This window comes from Entelurus aequoreus, linkage group LG13 (genome assembly GCF_033978785.1).
Source record: "Entelurus aequoreus isolate RoL-2023_Sb linkage group LG13, RoL_Eaeq_v1.1, whole genome shotgun sequence".
NCBI classification, from domain to species: domain Eukaryota; kingdom Metazoa; phylum Chordata; class Actinopteri; order Syngnathiformes; family Syngnathidae; genus Entelurus; species Entelurus aequoreus.
Genome location: NC_084743.1, coordinates 28,845,167 through 28,867,496, shown reverse-complemented (window position 1 = coordinate 28,867,496; position 22,330 = coordinate 28,845,167). Strand labels below are relative to the sequence as shown.

Below are 22,330 nucleotides of genomic sequence, written 5' to 3'. Positions count from 1 at the left end.
GCAAAAAAAATTCAATGGTACGTATTTACAAAATTAAAAAAAACTATTATCACTCTCTCTAGACTGTTAATTTACTTGTTGATTTCTTTTTAATAGCTGCTTAGTTTCTTCTGTAACACAGTTTCATCCACACTCCTTAAACGTTACTAAAATATATTCCTTCAGTTATTTCAACCTAGTTTAGCTATTAGCATGCCAACTCCTGGCTAATGTACAGTCGTGCTCATAAGTTTACATACCCTGGGAGAATTTATGATTTCTTGGCCATTCTTCAGAGAATATGAATGATAACACAAAAACATTTCTTCCACTTATGCTTAATGGTTGTGTGAAGCTATTTATTGGCAAACAACTGTGTTTACTCTTTTTAAATCAAAATGACAAAAGAAAGTACCCAAATGACCCTGATCAAAAGTTTACATACCCCAGTGACTTTGATCTGATAACATGCACAAAAGTTGACACAAACAGGTTTGAATGGCTAATCAAGGTTCCAATCCTCACCTGTGACATGTTTGTTTGTAATTAACGTGTGTGTATAAAAGGTCATTGAGTTTCTGGGCTTCTGACAGACCATTGCATTTTTCACCCAGTGCTGCACAGATGTTTCTGGATTCTGAGTCATGGGTAAGGCAAAAGAATTGTCAAAGGATCTGCGAGAAAAGGTAATTGAACTGCATAAAACAGGAAAGGGGTAAAAAGATATCCAAGGAATTGAGAATGCCAATCAGTAGTGTTCAAACGCTGAACTTATGAGCACAACTGTAGGTGATTATCATTAATTTAGGGAAGCAGCTCCACACTGTGTACAGACATACACATTAACTGCTAGCTTGTCAGCCAGGGGACAAAGAATAAATACATTAGCCAGAGGAAATCGGCATTTGGGATCGACGTTGAAAGGCATTCATCGGCAAAAGCGATTACATATTTTTTCCACAAAAATCAGTATATTTAAACAGTTAAAAAAACTCTTTAGCAAGAGTGACCTGGCCAAGAGGGCAGCAAAACAGGTTTCATAAAAAAATAGAACAAGACTATACCCCAGCTGACTTGGGCATGCATTATAATGCATAATTCATCAATATAATGACATATCAGAAATACAATGACATACAATGTCTTGAAAATCACTGCATACCCAAAGATAATGTTCAAAGATAATGTTACATATTTGTCATGACAAAAACCAAAAAGCTCAGTTTTACCCATCAAAACACTGAGTTGTGCACATTAGACCAGGACTTCTTTTAGTGCCCCCTGCAACCCAACGCCATATCTACGTTCCGGACCGTTGGTACAACAAAAAAATGGACTTAAATCAGGGATGATTTACGCTGCCAGTGTACAGATACTATATTTAATATGAAAGTTTGGAGCTACACATGAGCACCTGCACCTTTGTTGATGCAGCACTAACGCAGACAAGTCGCCGCACCAGCAAGTAAGGAAAGTACAAACACTATTCTTTTCCACAACCCAGCAGAGGGACTTTGGCCATTTTAAAATACAGCACCTTTGACCACCTAATAGGTGGTGATAGTGAAAATAATGTGGGGCACATGTATTGAAGCATTATCAACTTAAAGCACAGCTGTCAAAATAGCTCTGAAGACAGGTATGAGAAACATAATTTATGATTTTTTTAAGCCAAAAAATATACAACTACACACAACATCTCAAAATTATGCTACAAAATTGAACAATAAAAAGGCCATTTTTTTGTCTGCTAGAACCTTTAACAGTTGTCAAGAAAAACAAACTTAATCTCAAGAGCAAGCAGATTCTACCCTTTGACATGTTTAAAAATCTTCTGTGTCTTCTCAGGATTCCAGGGATGTACCTATCAGGGTTTTATGCTTCCATGAGTGAGATCAGCGCATACAATACTAATACCAATCACGGGTATTAACAGTATTTTTCTAAATGAGTTTTATTTAGTTTAATAATATCAACACAATATTCAAAATAGTTCCTTATTCTTGTTCTCTGAATGTAACATTATCAGCCTTATCCTCCAGTGATAATAGTACTTAAGAGACAAACAATTGCCTTAAAGGAGGTGATTATTAATAGCTTTTGAGGAGCGGCTCCACACTGTGTGATGGGCAATAAAATGGGACTAATCGGCAATGCCGATCACATACTTTTTCACAAAAATCATCCGATACTGATCATGGCCCATACAGTGCATCCGGAAATAATTCACTATGGGTGTCAAAAAAATAATTATTCAATTGAATCGCTATTCATTTATAAATATACATATTTTTTATCTGTTGTGCACAGCTACTCAGACAAATCATGTTGATGTGGATCCCGATATCTGCTGTAGAGATTTACCTTACAAATGAGAAGTGTTGGATACTTCTTTTGATGCTTTATTTGTATTTGACTAATATATAAGGGTTGTAGTTAACCATAGAACTGGCATCCAACGGTATTAAAAAAGTATTGATTTTGAATCAAGAATAGATTCTGAATCGAATTGTTAACCCCACGAATCTAATCAAATTGTGTGGTGCCCAAAGATTCACGGCCCTCGTATTCGCAGCACTTCACTTTTTCCACATTTGTTTATGTTCCAAAATCGAATAATTCATTGTTGTCCTCAAAATTCTACACACAATACCCCATAATGTGAAAAGTGTTTTTAATTTTTTATTTAGCAAAGTTATTTAAATAAAAATAAAAAAATCACATGTACATGAGTGTTCACAGCCTTTGCTCAATGCTTTGTTGATGCACCTTTGGAAGCAATTACAGCCTCAAGCCTTTTTGAATACGATGCCGCAAGCTTGGCACACCTATCTTTGGGCAGTTTCGCCTATTCCTCTTTGCAGCACCTCTCAAGCTCAATCAGACTGGGTGGGAAGCGTTGGTTTTTATTCAGGATGTCTCTGTATATTGCTGCATGTATCTTAGTCTAGTCAGGTAGGTAAACAAGAACCCGATGGTCACTACTTCAGAGCTACAGCGTTCCTCTTTGGAGAAAGGAGAACCTTCCAGAAAGACAACCATCTCGGCAGCAATTCACCAATCAGGCCTGTATGCTAGAGTGGCCAGACAAGCCGGTCCTTCGTAAAAGTTTGCCAAAATGCACCTTAAAGACCGATAGACCACGAGAAACAAAATTCTCTGACGAGACAAAGATTGAACTCTTTTGCGTGACTGCTAGGCGTCATGTTTGGAGGACACTAGGCATAGTCACAGTGTTGGCGTTAACACACTTTTTGTGTCTTTTTACGCATTGAAATCAGAAAGGATGCGAAATCCCGGAAGGGGACGCGTTTTGTTTTTTTTGCCGGCGTTTTGTTTACAGTATTTTCCGGAGGATAAAGTTGAGCTCACCCATTTCAATGTTTTTGAAGCGTTGGAAGGGGTGATAATTGTCTTAAATCGAAGATGTCAAGAAAGACTGTCATTCTGTATTAGTACTTAAATGACAATGTTGCTTTTGAACATCTCATATACAAGAAGGGCATTCTTACTCAACAGCCATACATGTCACACTAGGGGTGGCCGTATAAACATCGCCAACACGGTCATAAACATGTGCCATATAGTGAAACCAAACTAAACAACAATGACAAACACATTTCGGGAGAATATTTGCACCGCAACAAAACATAAACACAACAGAACAAATACCAAGAATTCCCTGCAGTACCAACTCTTCCAGGACGCTAAACTATTTTATTTGGTACAGGGTGTAATTATAAGTGTGACCAGTAGATGGCAGTCAAACATAAGAGATAAGTCTTAAGTAAACAACCCCAACATTTTAAATGTTCCATTGAAAATATAGAACAAAAGTTTACATTATTCACCCAAGGAACTTTAGTTGTTAAAAAGAGTTCCGGTCGGATGGTTTTTCACGGGACTAGTGAGCCACAGATGAGGAGATGCTGCTCCGTTATTGATTGAAGTAAAGTCTGAATGTCATTAAAACAGTTAGCTCCATATTTTGACACTTTTTCCACTCCCGTCCTTGCATGCTACACCGCTACAACAAAGATGACGGGGAGAAGACGCTGTCGAAGGTGAGCCACGTAAATAAGACCGCCCACAAAACAGGGCATCCTGAAGCGACTGTCAGAAAGCGACTTGAAGATGGTCTGTAAAACATAATCTATGCAACATTTTGACCAAAGAACCACTATTACATGTCATGTAGACCACAAGGAAGTCTTTTACATTTAGAAAAAAATACATATAATAGGACTCCTTTAATGCGCCCTATAATCCGGTGTGCCTAATATATGAAAAAAAAAACATTACAAATAGTCCATTCATGGGCAGTGCGCCTTATAACCTATGGTCCGGAAAATACGGTATATTTGCCGAGTCAAAATTATTAATGATTTATTATTGGTCGACTTCAAAGTAATGCACTTTCCCGTACGGTTTCTTAAATTTTGTTTTGCCGAAAGTTCTATCGATCACAAATACTGCATTTGTTTTCTTTTGTGTTATTTTTTTAATGAATTAGGTAATGTTTATGACAATTTTTTTCCAAAACCCAATATAGAATGTGAGATTTAACAGAATAATGCATACATGTATAATTTGCTTTCAAAACAGTTACAAAAAAGTGGGACCCCATTTTGAAGATTCCTAGCACCAACACTGATGCAACCCCTACAGTGAAGCTTGGTGGTGGCAGCATCATGCTGTGGGGGTGATTTTCAGCAGCAGAAACAGACTAGTCAGGATAGAGGGAAAGATGAATGCAGCAGAGACATCCTGGATGAAAACCAACGCTTCCCATCCAACTTGATGGAGCTTGAGAGGAGCTGCAAAGAGAAATGGGCGAAACTGCCCAAAGATAGGTGTGCCGAGCTTGTGGCATCGTATTCAAAAAGGCTTGAGGCTGTAAGTGCTGCCAAAAGTGCATCAACAAAGTATTGAGCAAAATCTGTGAATTTCTATGTAAAATGTTTTTTTTTTATTTTCAATACATTTGCAAAATAAAAATAAAAATGTCATTATGGGGTTTTTTGTTGTGGACAAAAATGAATTTATTCCATTTTGGAATAAGGCTGTAACATAAAGTGTGGAAAACATGAAGCGCTGTGGATTTTTTTCGGGATGCAATGCACATCCCTACAGGATAGTACCGGTAAAGAAACAATATCAAACCATAGCCACTGTAGTTACTGGTTTGGACTAAATATAATCAAAACTGTCTTGCATTAGTATAACAGTTGGCATTCATTACTCGTTTTACAAAGACTGGGCCAATTGTATCTGCTGTAGCCACATCTAGTGCAAAGTTCTTTCATGTTTATGTACACTGGGGGAACCAGGCAGATAAGCATGCAACTCTTCAAAAAGAACAAAAAAACGTTTATTACACACAGTGCAAAGAAAGATCTCTGAGGGACACCCGAGCGTTTAATCAATTTTAAGATGTATGATTATCACCACGTAAAATAATGGCATTTAGAAGCATTTAAGTCCCATCTTAAAACTCATTTGTATACTCTAGCCTTTAAATAGACACCCCTTTTAGACCAGTTGATCTGCCGTCTCTTTAAGGTTTTACTACTTACGTATACAATACTAAACTGTCTAGCTCCATTCTATCTTGCTGATTGTATTGTACCATATGTGCCGGCAAGAAATCTGCGTTCTAAGAGCTGCGGCTTATTAGTGATTCCCAGAGCCAAAAAACTGTCTGCGGGCTATAGAGCGTTTTCTATTCGGGCTCCAATACTCTGGAATACAGTTAGAGATGCTACCTCAGTAGAAGCATTTAGTCCCATCTTAAAACTAATTTGTATACGCTAGCTTTTAAATAGACCCCCCTTTTAGACTAGTTGATCTGCCGTCTCTTTTCTGCTCTGTGCCCCCCCCCCCCTCTTCTTGCAGGAGAGGGGGGGCACAGATTAGGTGACCACAGATGAGGCGCTAGCTGTTCAAAGTCGGGAACCCGGGGTGGACCACTCATCTGTGCATCAGTTGATGACGTCTTTGCGCTCCACTCAAGATGATCCCCTGCTGGCCCCACTATGGACTGGACCAGACCTGGGCAAACTAAGGCCCGGGGGCCACATGCGGCCCGTTAAGATTTTCAATCAGGCCCGCCGGACATTCCCAAATAATTTTTTTAGATCTTTAAGATGGAAAGTGTAGCTGCCATTATGATGTGAAGTGATGTTTTCTAATGACCTATACTATACAAAGTATTTCAATGGTTGGAATCTGCGCTTTTGCATGATATTTTAGTGACTAGTGCTGATACCAATATTATTTCGATACTTTTCTAAATAAAAGGGGACCAGAAAAATTGCATTATTGGCTTTATTTTAACAAAAAATCTTAGGGTGTGGCGGACCGGTACTTTTCAGCTGCGGTATGGTACCGAATATGATTCATTAGTATCGCGGTACTATACTAATACCTGTATACCGTACAACCCTACTAGTTACTATGGTAATCTACGTCACAGCAGCTCAGACGAGGCACCAAGCAGTGTGTGGGGAGCGTTTCCACAGAGTGTTTCCAGAGCCTGAAATGCGGGTGTCAGGGACAGACGCGGAAGGAGATTATTACAAGAAAGTTCTATGGCTTAGTGATGTATCAAATATATCAGATTGTGGATGTTTTTTGTTTTTTTACCCTTCACGTTCATATTTCGCTGTGTTTGTTGCATTTTTGTTGCATGTTCTCAATATTCAGGGTTTTATCGTTCATAGTACAAAATAAAATTCCATTCCGTTTTTAAGGCGGTCTGTCGTAACATTTTTAGCATTCAATCAGACATTATTGTGAGGTTTTGTATTAGTTTTCCTAAAAATAGATATACCGGCCCCAAGACAGATTTGTTTTCTCTAAATTTGGCCCACGAGTCAAAATAATTGCCCAGGCCTGGACTAGACTCTCACACTATTAACTAGATCCACTCGACGTCTATTGCACCGGTCCCCACATCTGCGGTACCCTCCAAGGTTTGTCATTGTTATCTCATTGGGTTGAGTTTTTTTCTTGCCCTGATGTGGGATCTGAGCCGAGGATGTTGTTGTAGCTTGTGTAGCCCTTTGAGACTCTCCTGATTTAGGGCTATATAAATATTTTTTTATTGATTTGCCCGAATGCAGCTGAGATAGGCTCCAGCACACCCCGCGACCCCAAAAGGGACAAGCGGTAGGAAATGGATGGATGGATGATTTGTTTTAACGACTAAAATTTAAATAGGTATTTTATTTTGAAAGGTCGCGGGGAGCATTGGGGGGGGGGGGGGGGGGTGCGCTCCCTTGTGTCCATCCATGTTTAAGACGTAAAAGTTGATTTCACAAAATCAATTTTCAAGTTTGTTTAAATAAGTAGCGGTTAATTATGAAACCCTTAACTAGAAGACGAGGTGGAAGGTCTCACACAAAGACGCCAGATGAAGTTAATTAACAGCCGCGCTGATCCACACAAGCTAACCTTAGCAACAAGAACGAAAAAAGTTAGTAAACTCTGACAAAGTATATCAACTTCTCCCTTTACATTAAAGAGAAGACACAAAAGGACGCGACAAATCTCATCCCCCTTCACGGCGAAGAGGAGCGGAATGAATGAGCTGGGAGGCAAATATTTCCAAAGCTTAATTCAAAAGAGTTGTAATAAAAACCAGCAATAACATGACCGCTAGTGGCTGCTAAAGTTGATAGCAAACATTTAAAACTACTCAAAATGCCGAACTCACCTCCTAAACGCTTCCAAAATCCAATCTTCGGACAAAAAAAAACCTCTGGATTCCCCAAGTCCGCGTGGCTCCAAGCCCTTCCCCGCTCTATGAACCAGTGTCTGGGCTAATGCAAGAACATGGACGTGGCTCTCGGTGCACTTTGAATGGAGCTCTGGATGGACTAGAGAGCTCAGCGTCCCGCGGCCACAGGGAGTGTCCACGGCGGCGTCTCCGGGATAGTTCGGCGTTCCCTAATCATCTCCTGTCTGGAGGGAGGTGGGGGTAGTGTTGCCTTCACGTGTTGTCGGAGATCCAGAGACAACCAATTTGTCTATGTCACAGGGGGTAGGAGGGGATACAAACTTTCTTCTTGCAGCATAAAAGCGTATCATAAAAAAAAAGTATGTTCAGCTATTCTAAACCTACATTTACATTTCTTCTAGTCATGTAAAGGCAGTTTCCTGGAATAAGTGGCAACATGATTAACGCAATGTTTTGAAATTCAACATGTACTTGAACACGTCATTCTGCATGCGATCTTCCATCATTATTGCGCAACACCCCCCTCATAGTGCCTGTGGTCAAGGCTCATATCGTTCAGTTTCGCTCCCACACCAACGGCACAACATCATTTTTACTTCATAAAATAGATTTACTGGTAGTAAGTAAGATACCAAAAGTTCGGAAATTGACACCTAGCCCATTTTGTGTAATCGGTGTTGAAAGCCGGTACTATTTTTCAGTGAGGCGCAGTGATATCTAGTGGGGAGTGGCGCGGTTTTGGTCACATGGACCAATCAGGTAGCAGCTTTATTCTAACAACATACCTGCTATGGCGACGACAACATCCGAGAGTGAAGAGGAACGAAAGACCTCAAAAGTTAGAAAAAAAGTGCGTAAAGAGGAAAATAAAAGATGCTATATGCATCTTTCATCTGTGAACAATGAGGACGTCCAGCACTTCACTCGGACACGGTGGGACACATACAGAAACTATTTAAAACAGTGGCTTTGTCTGCAAGACCAGAACAAGCATCTGGCAGAAATCTATAAACATTGCTCGGATGTAGATTTTGACGCTATTCCTGACGACGCTGGGTTTCACGCAACATGCTACCGACGTTTTACAGATAAATCTGCATTGTTTTATGCCGAGAAAAGGACCGCACGGGCGGTGGGAGAACCATCTGCAGCCGCAGGTCAGTCAGCAGGCACGTCTGAAACTCCCCGAAAGAAACTTCGATCTCGTTCAGGTTTGCCCGTTGCTTCTGCCGGCCCCGTCCTGCCAGCCATCTGTATAATTTGTCAAAAAGTGGAAAAGTACACTCGTGTGGGAGGAAAACGCCAGAGGGATCAACTCACACAAGCAGAAACCGTGTCGGCAGGTATGTGACACACACACACACACACACACACACACACACACACACACACACACACACACACACACACACACACACACACACACACACACACACACACACACACACACGTGTGTGAATCTATAGTAATAATGTTACAGTACATAGCGTAGGATTGAAAGAATGTGTTGTTACTTTGTAATAACCAAATGGACCATTTATACACTGTCAGAGTTAAGGGGAGACCTTGGAATTTAAAAGTTTGAGAACCACTGGCCTAGAAAAGGAAGCCCCACCCATCCCCCCATATACCTTCACACGGTCACGGAGAGCTGAGGGTGGTACACAACAGGTGCAGATCTATGGACGGGATCAGAAGGCACCCACACAGTGGAAAAAGTTTCTATCTAATGGGACCAACAAAGCAGCACTGGCAGAATTCCTCTTTGTTGCATGGCGAGATGCTGATCTCACCATTTTGGGCAGGGACTTCAGCTTGTACATAGCACATGGAGAACTGTGTCACTGTGTTACTGTGAAAGAGGGTTCACAAACTGTCAGTGCTGTTCACGAACTGACATGTGACCATGAGGAATGTGACACTAGGGTGTTTTTACATGCACAGCATGCTGCACAAGAACATCAAACTGTTGTCATCAAAAGCCCTGACACTGATGTGGCAGTGATTGCTGTAAGTCTTCAAAGAGCTTTACAGTGTAGCTTGTATTTTTTCACGGGAGTAGGCAACAGAACGAGGATCATAGACGTGGCTAAGGTGGCAGCAGCTCTTGGCAACAGTGTTTGTTCTGCACTCATTGGCATCCATACCTTCACAGGTTGTGACTCGACCAGTGCCTTTCATGGCAAGGGCAAAAGGAAGACATTTTCTCTTGCTTGTCAGAAAGACGAATACCTGACTGCGTTCTCAAATCTGGGCAGCAGTTTTAACCTTGACCAGTCTACGTTCAAAACACTGAGCAAATATGTGTGCCACCTGTATGGACAGGCATCTGCCAAAGACGTGAACGATGCAAGATACAAAGCATTCTGTATGGCATCGTCAGCTTTGCCAGAACTGTCCATTCCCCCAACAAGTGATGCCCTCCACCAACACTGCAAAAGGGCAAACTACCAAGCAGCAGTAATGCGACATTCCCTGACTGGTATGATGTGTGCCCCTTCACCCATTGGCAATGGATGGTACATTGAGGATGGGGAGTTAACAGTAAGATGGATGACTAGAAATCCTGCCCCAGATAGTGTGCTGCAGGTAGTCCACTGTGGTTGCAAGACAAGCAAATGTGAAACAGAAAGATGTTCATGTATGTCTGCAAAAATGTCTTGTACTGATTTATGTCACTGCCAGAACTGTGGAAATGTTTCAAAGGAAACAGAAGAAAGAGGTGCATGGGATGATGACACAGATGAAAGTGATATTGATGAGTAATTATGCACCATGTCACCATGTAAAATTTGCCACTTTTGTTTCTTTATCAAGATGTTTGATTATCGAGATGCCACACTGCCATTTTAACGGTAAAGCTTAAATAATGTCTGTATTACCTTTTTTTTCAAATTTGTTTTGGTCTTTTGTGTGTGTTTGTGTGTGTGTGTGTGTGTGTGTGTGGGGGGGGGGTATAAATGACACATGCTGTGAAACAATTTGCTACTTTAATAAATATTTATCATATTTTATACCAATTTGGGCCTTTACTGCATCTATTTTAATCTTGTCCATTTTTGCCTTATTCCAGTTTTGGGGTGCATGGTAATATTTTGCTAGATTTTAAGCCACTTTTGGCCACGGTGTGTTACTTCTTTTGTACCTTTGATTACATAGAAGGTTGTGACATTTTTTTAATGTATGATACATAAGCTTTTAGCTAAATTTAATAAGTGTGTGCTTCATTGTGCTGGGGCAAATCACTTCAGTTGAATCGTTTTTTAAGAAATTTGCTACATTTCATGATCTAAATTCACATATGAGTATACTAAGGCACCAATATTTGTTTCAGATGTTAGGTATATGTATTTATGATATTTGAGAAAGATTTTGTGTTGCCAAAATGAATAAGACATATTTTACAAGCCAAAACTGCAGCACAAGATTTTCGTTTTTTGTGATTTACCTCTATATACATTTCTGGCTTGTGACAAAATTTGGCTAGGTATCATGTTCTGAACTTTTAACCCAAAGTCCAGAAGGGTATTATCTATGCAAAAATGCATTGAACAAGTTGTGCTTAGACGTGGGAGCGAAATTCATTTTCTAGGCACTTTTTCTCATGTCAGCTCACCGTCTATCATGTGTTATAAATGTAGATCGCACAAATATTTATGGTCACAGTATGCTGTTGACAACCGTCAATGTATTACGGAGAGCTGACTATATTTAATTTATGCTGTGCACACATTTTAAGTTAGTTATCAAAGTACAAAACACAGCAATAATTGCATTTTAAACATGCAATAACATGAATGTCTCTCTCTTTCTATGCCACATCAATGTGGAACGCGCTCCCAACAGGTATAAAAGAAAGGGCATCTCTATCCTCCTTCAAAACCGCAATAAAAGTTCACCTCCAGGCAGCTACAACCCTAAACTAACACCCTCCCCGGATTGCTAATAATCAAATGTAAACAATCAAATGCAGATACTTTTTCTTATGCCTTCTGATCTCTCTCTCTATCTCTCTCTCTATGTCCACTACTTGCTGTCCATATCCTACCCCCCCCCCTCCCCACACCCCTGATTGTAAATGATTCAATGTGATTATCTTGTGTGATGACTGTATTATGATGATAGTATATATGATAGCATATATCTGTATCATGAATCAATTTAAGTGGACCCCGACTTAAACAAGTTGAAAAACTTATTCGGGTGTTACCATTTAGTGGTCAATTGTACGGAATATGTACTTCACTGTGCAACCTACTAATAAAAGTCTCAATCAATCAATCAATTCCCGTTCAGATTAAGTAACAAGTGTTTTTTTTCCTATATCCATCCATCCATTTTCTACCGCTTGTCCCTTTCGGGGTCATATATATATATATATATATATATATATATATATATATATATATATATATATATATATATATATATATATATATATATATATATATATATATATATATATATATATATATATATATATATATATATATATATATATATATACATATACATATATATATATATATATATATATATATATATATATATATATATATATATATATATATATATATATATATATATATATATATGTATAAGGGAATAAGCGGTAGAAAATGGATGGATGGATATATATATATATATATATTAGGGATGTCCGATAATGGCTTTTTGCCGATATCCGATATTCCGATAAAGTCCAACTCTTTAATTACCGACACCAATATCAACCAATACCGATATCAACCGATATATACAGTCGTGGAATTAACACACTATTATGCCTAATTTGGACAACCAGGTATGGTGAAGATAAGGTACTTTTAAAAAAAATTAATAAAATAAAATAAGATAAATAAATTAAAAACATTTTCTTTAATAAAAAATAAAGTAAAACAAAATAAAAACAGTAACATAGAAACTAGTAATTAATGAAAATTAGTCAAATTAACTGTTAAAGGTTAGTACGATTAGTGGACCAGCAGCACGCACAATCATGTGTGCTTACGGACTGTATCCCTTGCAGACTGTATTGATATACATTGATATATAATGTAGGAACCACAATATTAATAACAGAAAAAAACAACCATTTTGTGTGAATGAGTGTAAATGGGGGAGGGAGGTTTTTTGGGTTGGTGCACTAATTGTAAGTGTATCTTGTGTTTTTTATGTTGATTTAATAAAAAAAAATAAAACAAAAAACGATACCGATAATAAAAAAAACGATACCGATAATTTCCGATATTACATTTTAACGCATTTATCTCTACATCTTTATTCTGTAATATATATATATATATATATATATATATATATATATATATATATATATATATATATATATATATATATATATATATATATATATATATATATATATATATATATATATACAGCTTGTATATATATATATATATATATATATATATATATATATATATATATATATATATATATATACAGCTTGTATATATATATATATATATATATCCATCCATCCATTTTCTACCGCTTGTCCCTTTTGGGGTCGCGGGGGGTGCTGGAGCCTATCTCAGCTGCAATTGGGCGGGAGGCGGGGTACACCCTGGACAAGTCGCCACCTCACCACAGGGCCAACACAGATAGACAGACAACATTCACACTCACATTCACACGCTAGGGCCAATTTAGTGTTGCCAATCAACCTATCCCCAGGTGCATGTTTTTGGAGGTGGGAGGAAGCTGGAGTACCCGGAGGGAACCCACGCAGCCACGGGGAGAACATGCAAACTCCACACAGTATATATATATATATATATATATATATATATATATATATATATATATATATATATATATATATATATATATATATATATATATATATATATATATATATATATATATATATATATATATATATATATATATATATATATATATATATATATATATATATATATATATATATATATATATATATATATATATATATATACTTGTTGGTCACAAAAAACATTCATGAAGTTTGGTTCTTTTATGAATTTATTATGGGTCTACTGAAAATGTGACCAAATGGGCTGGGTCAAAAGTATACATACAGCAATGTTAATATTTGGTTACATGTCCCTTGGCAAGTTTCACTGCAATAAGGCGCTTTTGGTAGCCATCCACAAGCTTCTGGCAAGCCTCTGGTTGAATTTTTGACCACTTCTCTTGGCAAAATTGGTGCAGTTCAGCTAAATGTGTTGGTTTTCTGACATGGACTTGTTTCTTCAGCATTGTCCACACATGTAAGTCAGGACTTTGGGAAGGCCATTCTAAAACCTTAATTCTAGCCTGATTTAGCCATTCCTTTACCACTTTTGACGTGTGTTTGGGGTCATTGTCCTGTTGGAACACCAAACTGCGCCCAAGACCCAAACTCCGGGCTGATGATTTTAGGTTGTCCTGAAGAATTTGGAGGTAATCCTCCTTTTTTATTGTGTCTCTGTAAAGCACCATTTCCCTTGGCAGAAAATAATATGTTACTAGCACCACCATGCTTGACGGTAGGCATAGTGTTCCTGGGATTAAAGGCCTCTCCTTTTCTCCTCCAAACATATTGCTGGGTATTGTGGCTAAACAGCTCAATTTTTGTTTCATCTGACATCACATAGACAAAAATAAGACCTTCTGGAGGAAAGTTCTGTGGTCAGATGAAACAAAAATTGAGCTGAACTTTTGACCATGACTGTATATATATATATATATATATATATATATATATATATATATATATATATATATATATATATATATATATATATATATATATATATATATATATATATATATATATATATATATATATTATACCAGTGCCAAAATGGTACCTTTGCCCATGCTGAAAAGGGGAGTTGCACTTTTTTTTTTTTTTTGCCTATCATTCACAATCCTTATATGAGACAAGCACATCTTCTTTTTTATGCATTCGAATTAGTAAATAAATGTTAGCAAAAGTCAGCTAACAATGGAGGCAATTGGAGTTGCTCTATTCCGCTTATTGAGCGCTCTAAAAAACCTCTTACATACACACTGTAAGTATACAGTATAGGTAGTGTAGTAACAATGACAATCATAATACCATGTAATCTTTAAGTATTTTGATAATTTTAAGCATATGGCGGCATAATAAATTCCCAGAAGCATCACAACATTTGCTTTTCCCTTCAACAACAACAACATTTCATCATGAGAGCCATCAAAGATTACTTTAGGACAAATGATGATCAAAAACTTATATTTTTGAGCCTGAATATAAGGGGATGAGCTACAAGTTTTAGAAGCTGTGTGCTAAACGGATTCAGCTTTAGTGAAACACCCATCATGTAGCAGTATTGCTTTTTTTTTACTTTTATTGAACTCTGTGACATACAAGTTGAATAGAATAGTAATTTAAAGGCCTACTGAAATGAAATGTTTTTATTTAAACGGGGATAGCGGATCCATTCTATGTGTCATACTTGATCATTTCGCGATATTGCCATATTTTTGCTGAAAGGATTTAGTAGAGAACATCGACAATAAAGTTCGCAACTTTTGGTCGCTGATAAAAAAAGCCTTGCCTGTACCGGAAGTAGCGTGACGTCGCAGGTTGAAGGGCTCCTCACATTTCCCCATTGTTTACAATGCAGCGAGAGCGATTTGGACCGAGAAAGCGACGATTACCCCATTAATTTGAGCGAGGATGAAAGATTAATGGATGAGGGTCGTGAGAGTGAAGGACTAGAGTGCAGTGCAGGACGTATCTTTTTTCGCTCTGACCGTAACTTAAGTACAAGGGCTCATTGGATTCCACACTTTCTCTTTTTTCTATTGTGGATCACGGATTTGTATTTTAAACCACCTCGGATACTATATCCTCTTGAAAATGAGAGTCGAGAACGCGAAATGGACATTCACAGTGACTTTTATCTCCACGACAATACATCGGCGAAACACTTTAGCTACGGAGCTAACGTGATAGCATCGGGCTTAAATGTAGATAGAAACAAAATAAATAAACCCCTGACTGGAAGGATAGACAGAAAATCAATAATACTATTAAACCATGGACATGTAAATACACGGTTAATGCTTTCCAGCCTGGTGAAGCTTAACAATGCTGTTGCTAACGACGCCACTGAAGCTAACTTAGCTAAGGGACCTCGACAGAGCTATGCTAAAAACATTAGCTCTGCACCTACGCCAGCTCTCATTTGCTCATCACGACCCGTGCTCACCTGCGTTCCAGCGATCGACGGCGCGACGAAGGACTTCACCCGATCACCGATGCGGTCAGCGGCCCGGAGACGGAGGAAGTCAAGGTGAGGACAGCGGTACGGCAGCAGGCGTTGTAGCTTTCGACGACACCCCGGCCACCATCAGAGTCGGCAAGAAACATATATTTCCCCAAAGTTACGTAAGTGACGTGCACATAGCGCCACGCACGTACGGGCAAGTGATCAAATGTTTGGAAGCCAAAGCTGTACTCACGGTAGCGCGTCTGCTATCCATCTCAAAGTCCTCCTGGTTGTGTTGCTGTAGCCAGCCGCTAATACACCATCCCACCTACAGCTTTCTTCTTTGCAGTCTTCATTGTTCATTAAACAAATTGCAAAAGATTCACCAACACAGATGTCCAGAATGCTGTGGAATTTTGAGATGAAACCAGAGCTGTTTGTATTGGGACACAATGGTGTGCCAATACTTCCGTTCACTCCGTGACGTCACGCGCAAACGTCATCATACATAGACGTTTTCAACCGGAAGTTTAGCGGGAAATTTAAAATTGCACTTTATAAGTTAACCCGGCCGTATTGGCATGTGTTGCAATGTTAAGATTTCATCATTGATATATAAACTATCAGACTGCGTGGTCGGTAGTAGTGGGTTTCAGTAGGCCTTTAAATACTTCAGTATTAAAAATGTAATTATAATTACGTAATAAATGTACCAATATGTAAAACAGTTAACAAATTATCAGCAACACAGAAACAGGAAGTGTCCAAAATATTTGCAGGATTTTACAGTAGCGACTTTGAAGAGGTCATGATATGAATTTTTTTTTACATTTAAAACGATTCCTTGTGGTCTACATAACTTGTAATGGTGGTTCTTTGGTCAAAATTTTGCCCAGATTATGTTTCACAGACCTTTTTCTAGCCGCTTTCTGACCTTCTCTTAAGGATGTGTCGTTTGCTGTAATTTTGGGGTAATGACACTACTAAGAGAGTTGTTTTGAAGGAATTTTTGGACGGAGAATGGAAGTAAAACTTTCGAATGTCTCTAGGTTAATTCAATAAGGAGTTTTAAGTCCAAAGGAAAAGACCGTTCGTGCCCCGATACTGCTTCGATTGAGGGTTGCCATTGTGCAGAATACAGAGTTATCGGTAACCAGCTTGGAGTGTGAATGCAGCGTGAAAAGGTTTGCGTACGCTTTTTTCTTTGCCTTTGATATACCGGCGTGGTCAAAAGTTTACATACTCTTGTAAAGAACATAATGTCATGGCTGTCTTGAGTTTCCAATAATTTCTACAACTCTTATTTTTTTGTGATAGAGTGATTAGAGCACATACTTGTTGGTCACCAAAAACATTCAAGAAGTTTGGTTCTTTAATGAATTTAATATGGGTCAACTGAAAATGTGACCAAATCTGCTGGGTCAAAAGTATACATACAGCAATGTTAATATTTGGTTACATGTCCCTTGGCAAGTTTCACTGCAATAAAGCGCTTTGGTAGCCATCCACAAGCTTATGACAAGCTTCTGGTTGAATTCTTGACCACTCCTCTTGACAATATTGGTGCAGTTCAGCTAAATTTGTTGGTTTTATGACATTGACTTGTTTCTTCAGCATTGTCCACATGTTCTCAATGGGGTTTAAGTCAGGACTTTGGGAAGGCCATTCTAAAACCTTAATTGTAGCCTGATTTAGCCATTATTTTACCACTTTTGACGTGTGTTTGGGGTCATTGTCCTGTTGGAACAACCAACTGCGCCCAAGACCCAACCTCCGGGCTGATGATTTTAGGTTGTCCTGAAGAATTTGGAGGTTATCCTCCTTTTTCATTGTGTCCCATTTACTCTCTGTAAAGCACCAGTTCCATTGGCAGCAAAACAGGCCCAGAGCATAATACTAATACCATGCTTGACGGTAGGAATGGTGTTCCTGGGATTAAAGGCCTCACCTGTTCTCCTCCAAACATATTGCTGAGTATTGTGGCCTTATCTTTGTCCATGTGATCAGCAGCAAACTTTAGACAAGCCTTAAGGTGTAGCTTCTGGAGCAAGGGCTTCCTTCTTGCATGGTAGCCTCAGTCCATGGCAAGCAAAACATGCTTGACTGTGGACACTGACACCTGTGTTCCAGCAGCTTCCAATTCATTGCAGATCTGCTTTTTGGTGGTTCTCGGTTGACTCTTGATCATCCTAAACAATTTTCTCTCAGCAGCAGGTGATAGCTTGCGTTTTCTTCCTGATCGTGGCAGTGACAAAACTGTGCCATGCACTTTATACTTATGAACAATTGTCTGCATAGTTGCTCTTGTGACCTTAAGCTGCTTTGAAATGGCTCCAAGTGACTTTCCTGACTTGTTTAAGTCAATGATTCGTTTTTTCAGATCTGTGCTGAGTTCCTTTGACTTTTCCATTGTCGCGTTTGTAACCGAGTCTAATGACTGCATCGCATGAGCCCTATTTAAATGGGCTCAGAGAAGTCAACAGGTGTCGTCAATCAAAATCACTCACATGAAGGTAAGAGGCCATGCCATGAAGCTAAGTTGATTTGTTTGTAACTTTTCTACATCACCAAAATTGATAATGTATTTTACTGTATGTATACTTTTGGCCCAGCAGATTTGGTCACATTTTTAGTAGACCCATAATAAATTCATAAAAGAACCAAACTTCATGAATGTTTTTTGTGACAAACAAGTATGTGCTCCAATCACTCTATCACAAACAAATAAGAGTTGTAGAAATGATTGGAAATTCAAGACAGCCAAACTTTGCCTTTGTTTTTATTGAATGGGATACGCTTCCAGGTTATGAAACAGTCACATGCGCGAAACAGAGGGTCCCCTACTCGAGAGATCTGGTTTTCAATTGCATAATTTAGGTGTGTTGGTAAAGCTTTTCAAAAGTCAAGCACGATCAGATTAAGGTGTTTCCATGGGACGTAGGATTCTTGTGAGCCAAATTATTTGTGAAATCAGACTAATTTAGTACATGGAAACGTATTGAGTGTCACCCTGCCTTCTGTGCAGGATTATTGTTCGCCACTGGTGACTGTTATGTTGTTCGCTCTATGCTAATGTTAGCTATGCTACGTTTTTGTTTGTCATGTCTACCTCATGCAATGCTAAGGAATCTAAGTTTTTTGCCTTAAGGCTGTAATATACTCTTGCGTCGCGTAGCTTGCGTCCCTCCCCCCATGACGTCTTGTTTGATTTTATAGTCTTTCCGTGGGGAGTGGTGCCAGACTTGTAATTCTCTTCCAAAACACTAAGGAGCAGTGTCTCCAGAAAGAGCATTTGCAGCTGTTGTTGACTACATACTGTGTGTTTCCTTCCTGTGCAGAGTGACGACAACCACTGAACCACAACATCAACATTGTTGTCTACACTGGAACTAATCATTCACAATCTTCAGTTTACTTTTAATGACGTTTTTGTCATGTTCGGGACGCATGGTGCTGCGGGATTTTTGTTCTCCCAAGATGCAAAGGACGAAAACCGGACAGGACTTGCAGGTAACGACATGATTTAATTATCAAATAACACAAAACTGGTACAAAACTGAAAACAAACCGACAGGACGAGGTGCCGAGCGCACCGGAAGCTAAGGCTAACACTTAGCACAGATTGTGACTACTAGCAGGAGCTAGGAAACTAGAACAAACCTACGTGGCAGTCGCGGGATGCAAAACAAAGAAGCCAGAACGACTGACTGAGAAGGCAGGCTTTAAATAATAATGTCAATGATGACCAACAGGTGCGTGTCGGGAACCCCAGCGGCAGGTGAACGTAATTAGTTACTATGGTAACCAAACTCAGAGGTGCTTAAACAGATACTAAGAAGGAGTCCAAGACTAGCAGAAAAACACCAATGACTAGAAAACATAAACAGAAATATGATCCGGGAAGAAGATCATAACAGTTTTACTTATAAACCAAAGGAAAATACCTTAGTGAAGATGGACTGTGTAACTTCTGAACGAGTCGCGACAGTGCAACACTATTCGGCCATTTGGGACATGGGACAAAAGAGAACTGTCATGCAATTGTAAATAAACAATAATGTTCAATAACTATTGTAAGTTAACAACATGCCGGTGTTAATCTGTATAGTCATGTTCAGAGTTCACAAATGTTTCTAAATAAACGGTGCCTGAAAGATTATTGTCAATAAAGGTTGAAGTCCATCCATCCATCCATTTTCTACCGCTTATTCCCTTCGGGGTGGCGGGGGGCGCTGGAGCCTATCTGAGCTACAATTGGGCAGAAGGCGGGGTGTGTGTGAGAGAAATAGACGCGTGTGCATGAGAAAGAATATCTGAATTGAACCTGTTGTTAGCACAAGATTGACAATAAAAGTTGAAAAGAGTGCCGTACTTTGTGATTTCTTCTGGGCGCTACAAAAACACAATAAGCTGAAAAACGACACATTTATAGTAATTGTTTTTAGAGCGCACCGAGATATAAAGTACCGTTTTCATGCAAAATGTTTAATCACTGTTGCCTTATTTCACACAATAATATGTGCATTCCAAACACAAAGTCTGCTCTCCTGTGGTCAAGGACCCTCTTTTGCAAAAGCTGACCAATCACAGCTCTGCGTTCTGCAACGCCGGTGACACGAATTTAGGATTTTGGGAGGTGCACGTAGGCTACGCAGGAGGCTAATGCAGAGGGAGGGGTGACGACGGGACGAGAGTATACTTTAGACTTCCCATGCACTTCTTGGTGGCACAACCTTTGTTTGTATTTCACCTTTCCGAAAGAAGGAAAATACTTTCCTTACCTGCACACTGCTCCTTGCTGTTCTTACACATATCCGGATCAAAACACTGCCATCATGCCATATCACTTCTATATATTGTGTTAGATTAATTACCTGGTCACAGGCGTAGCGTCCAGGTCCAAATTATGCTTGGTCTTGGATGAGTTGGCTTTCTATTGCTGGTGAGATGTGGTTGAGTATCAGTTTTTAATATAGTTTGTATGTGGTACAAAGGAGGGAGATTATGCGGTAGTTCTTGGGGTTTGTAGGGTCTTTATGTGGTTTCAGAAAAGCGATTGCCCATCGTGTTTGCCAGTCTTTGGGGGTGTTTGAGGTTGTCAGGCAGTCATAGTAGAAAGCTTGCAACCATCTGAGAGCTTTTGGTCCAAAGTGCTTTCGGAAGTCATTTGAAATTTCATCTATTTCTGCTGCTTTGTTCTGTTTTAGTTGTTTAATTTCTTTTTTGATTTCTGCAAGTGCGACAGGTTCCAGTAGAGTACCGTCATCTTGTTGTAGTATTTGGTGAAGTTGATCCTTCATAACTGTTGTCCTTCAGATGCTGTTTGTAGGGGGCGTGCCATTGAGAATCAGTTGATGGGCTATTTGGTCTGCTGTCACTGCTGAGATGTGTTGTGGGGGCTGACTGATTGAGTTTAATTTGAATATGGTTGTACTGTTACACCTAATGTGACCCCGGGTCTTATATTGGGATTCACAGGCAGCTAAACTCTCCGTTAAAAAGCTTCCTCCAAGGAACAGGTACGAGTTGTGTTGGACCACAAATTTGAGTGTGAAACTGTAATTACAAAAAATACAATCAGTCGTCAATCGAAATAATATGTAGTGAAGCAGAGCAATATATGACATGCACACATCAACACTAATCCAAATTTGACCATCTCATGTTATACTTTAAATTAAATGTACTTGAAATGTTTGCATTATCACAATAATCACAGATACAGACTCTAACACTCATGTACAAAATAAAACTTACTTATATTGTCACTCAAAATGTTTGGAAAAGAAGGGATGGCTTGGATAGATTAATAATACTGTTTAACCAGCTCTTGACAAAGTAATGGAGCACTTCCTAATACATCACTTCCTGTTGCTGTTTATTGGCTGACCACTAACAAATGTAAAAACTATCACCCCTAGTGGCCTGGAAGAACAGATATTTTTTTTATTTTAAAATCTCAATATAACATATTTACATAACTCGTCTCTTAGACAAAATAAGATACAGTCTGTGATGGGTCTGTGGAAGATCTAAGAAGTTGTTACATACAACTTTGACGTCAGTCTGTCAGACAACTATGTCTTTGCTTGGGAGAGTCTTCACGATGATTCCCAGAGAACGGTGTCCTCCTCTATCATGTTGGGTCTGTTGCGCTGCCACTTCTATAGACCTTAGAGCAAACTGAAATACTCCTTCTGCCATCGGTTTCAGAAGGAACCAGCAAGCACCTAAACTATTTTCCATTAGTTTTTACATGTCGGCTTTCATGAAATCTCTTGGTGTAGCTGAAACTGCCCGGAACTTATAGTTAAATAAAGTTGATGGAGTCAGAATCAAGGGAGCCTCTGAATTAGCTGGA

General features: G+C 39.0%; 1 protein-coding gene across 7 annotated transcripts in view; it reads right to left on the bottom strand.

Annotated features, from left to right (window-relative positions):
- Positions 1-21,840, bottom strand: part of myo1b (myosin IB) — a 121,766-nt gene extending 99,926 nt beyond the window's left edge. For 3 of the 7 annotated variants that reach the window (XM_062067631.1, XM_062067633.1, XM_062067636.1), the window contains exon 1: positions 7,697-7,994. The gene's annotated coding sequence lies outside the window, so the exon portion shown is untranslated. Of the gene's footprint in view, positions 1-7,696; positions 7,996-20,843; positions 21,526-21,726 lie in introns of those variants that run through there. The other 4 variants (XM_062067635.1, XM_062067637.1, XM_062067632.1 and 1 more) reach the window with 3 other exon arrangements.
- Positions 21,841-22,330: the final 490 nt, after the last annotated feature.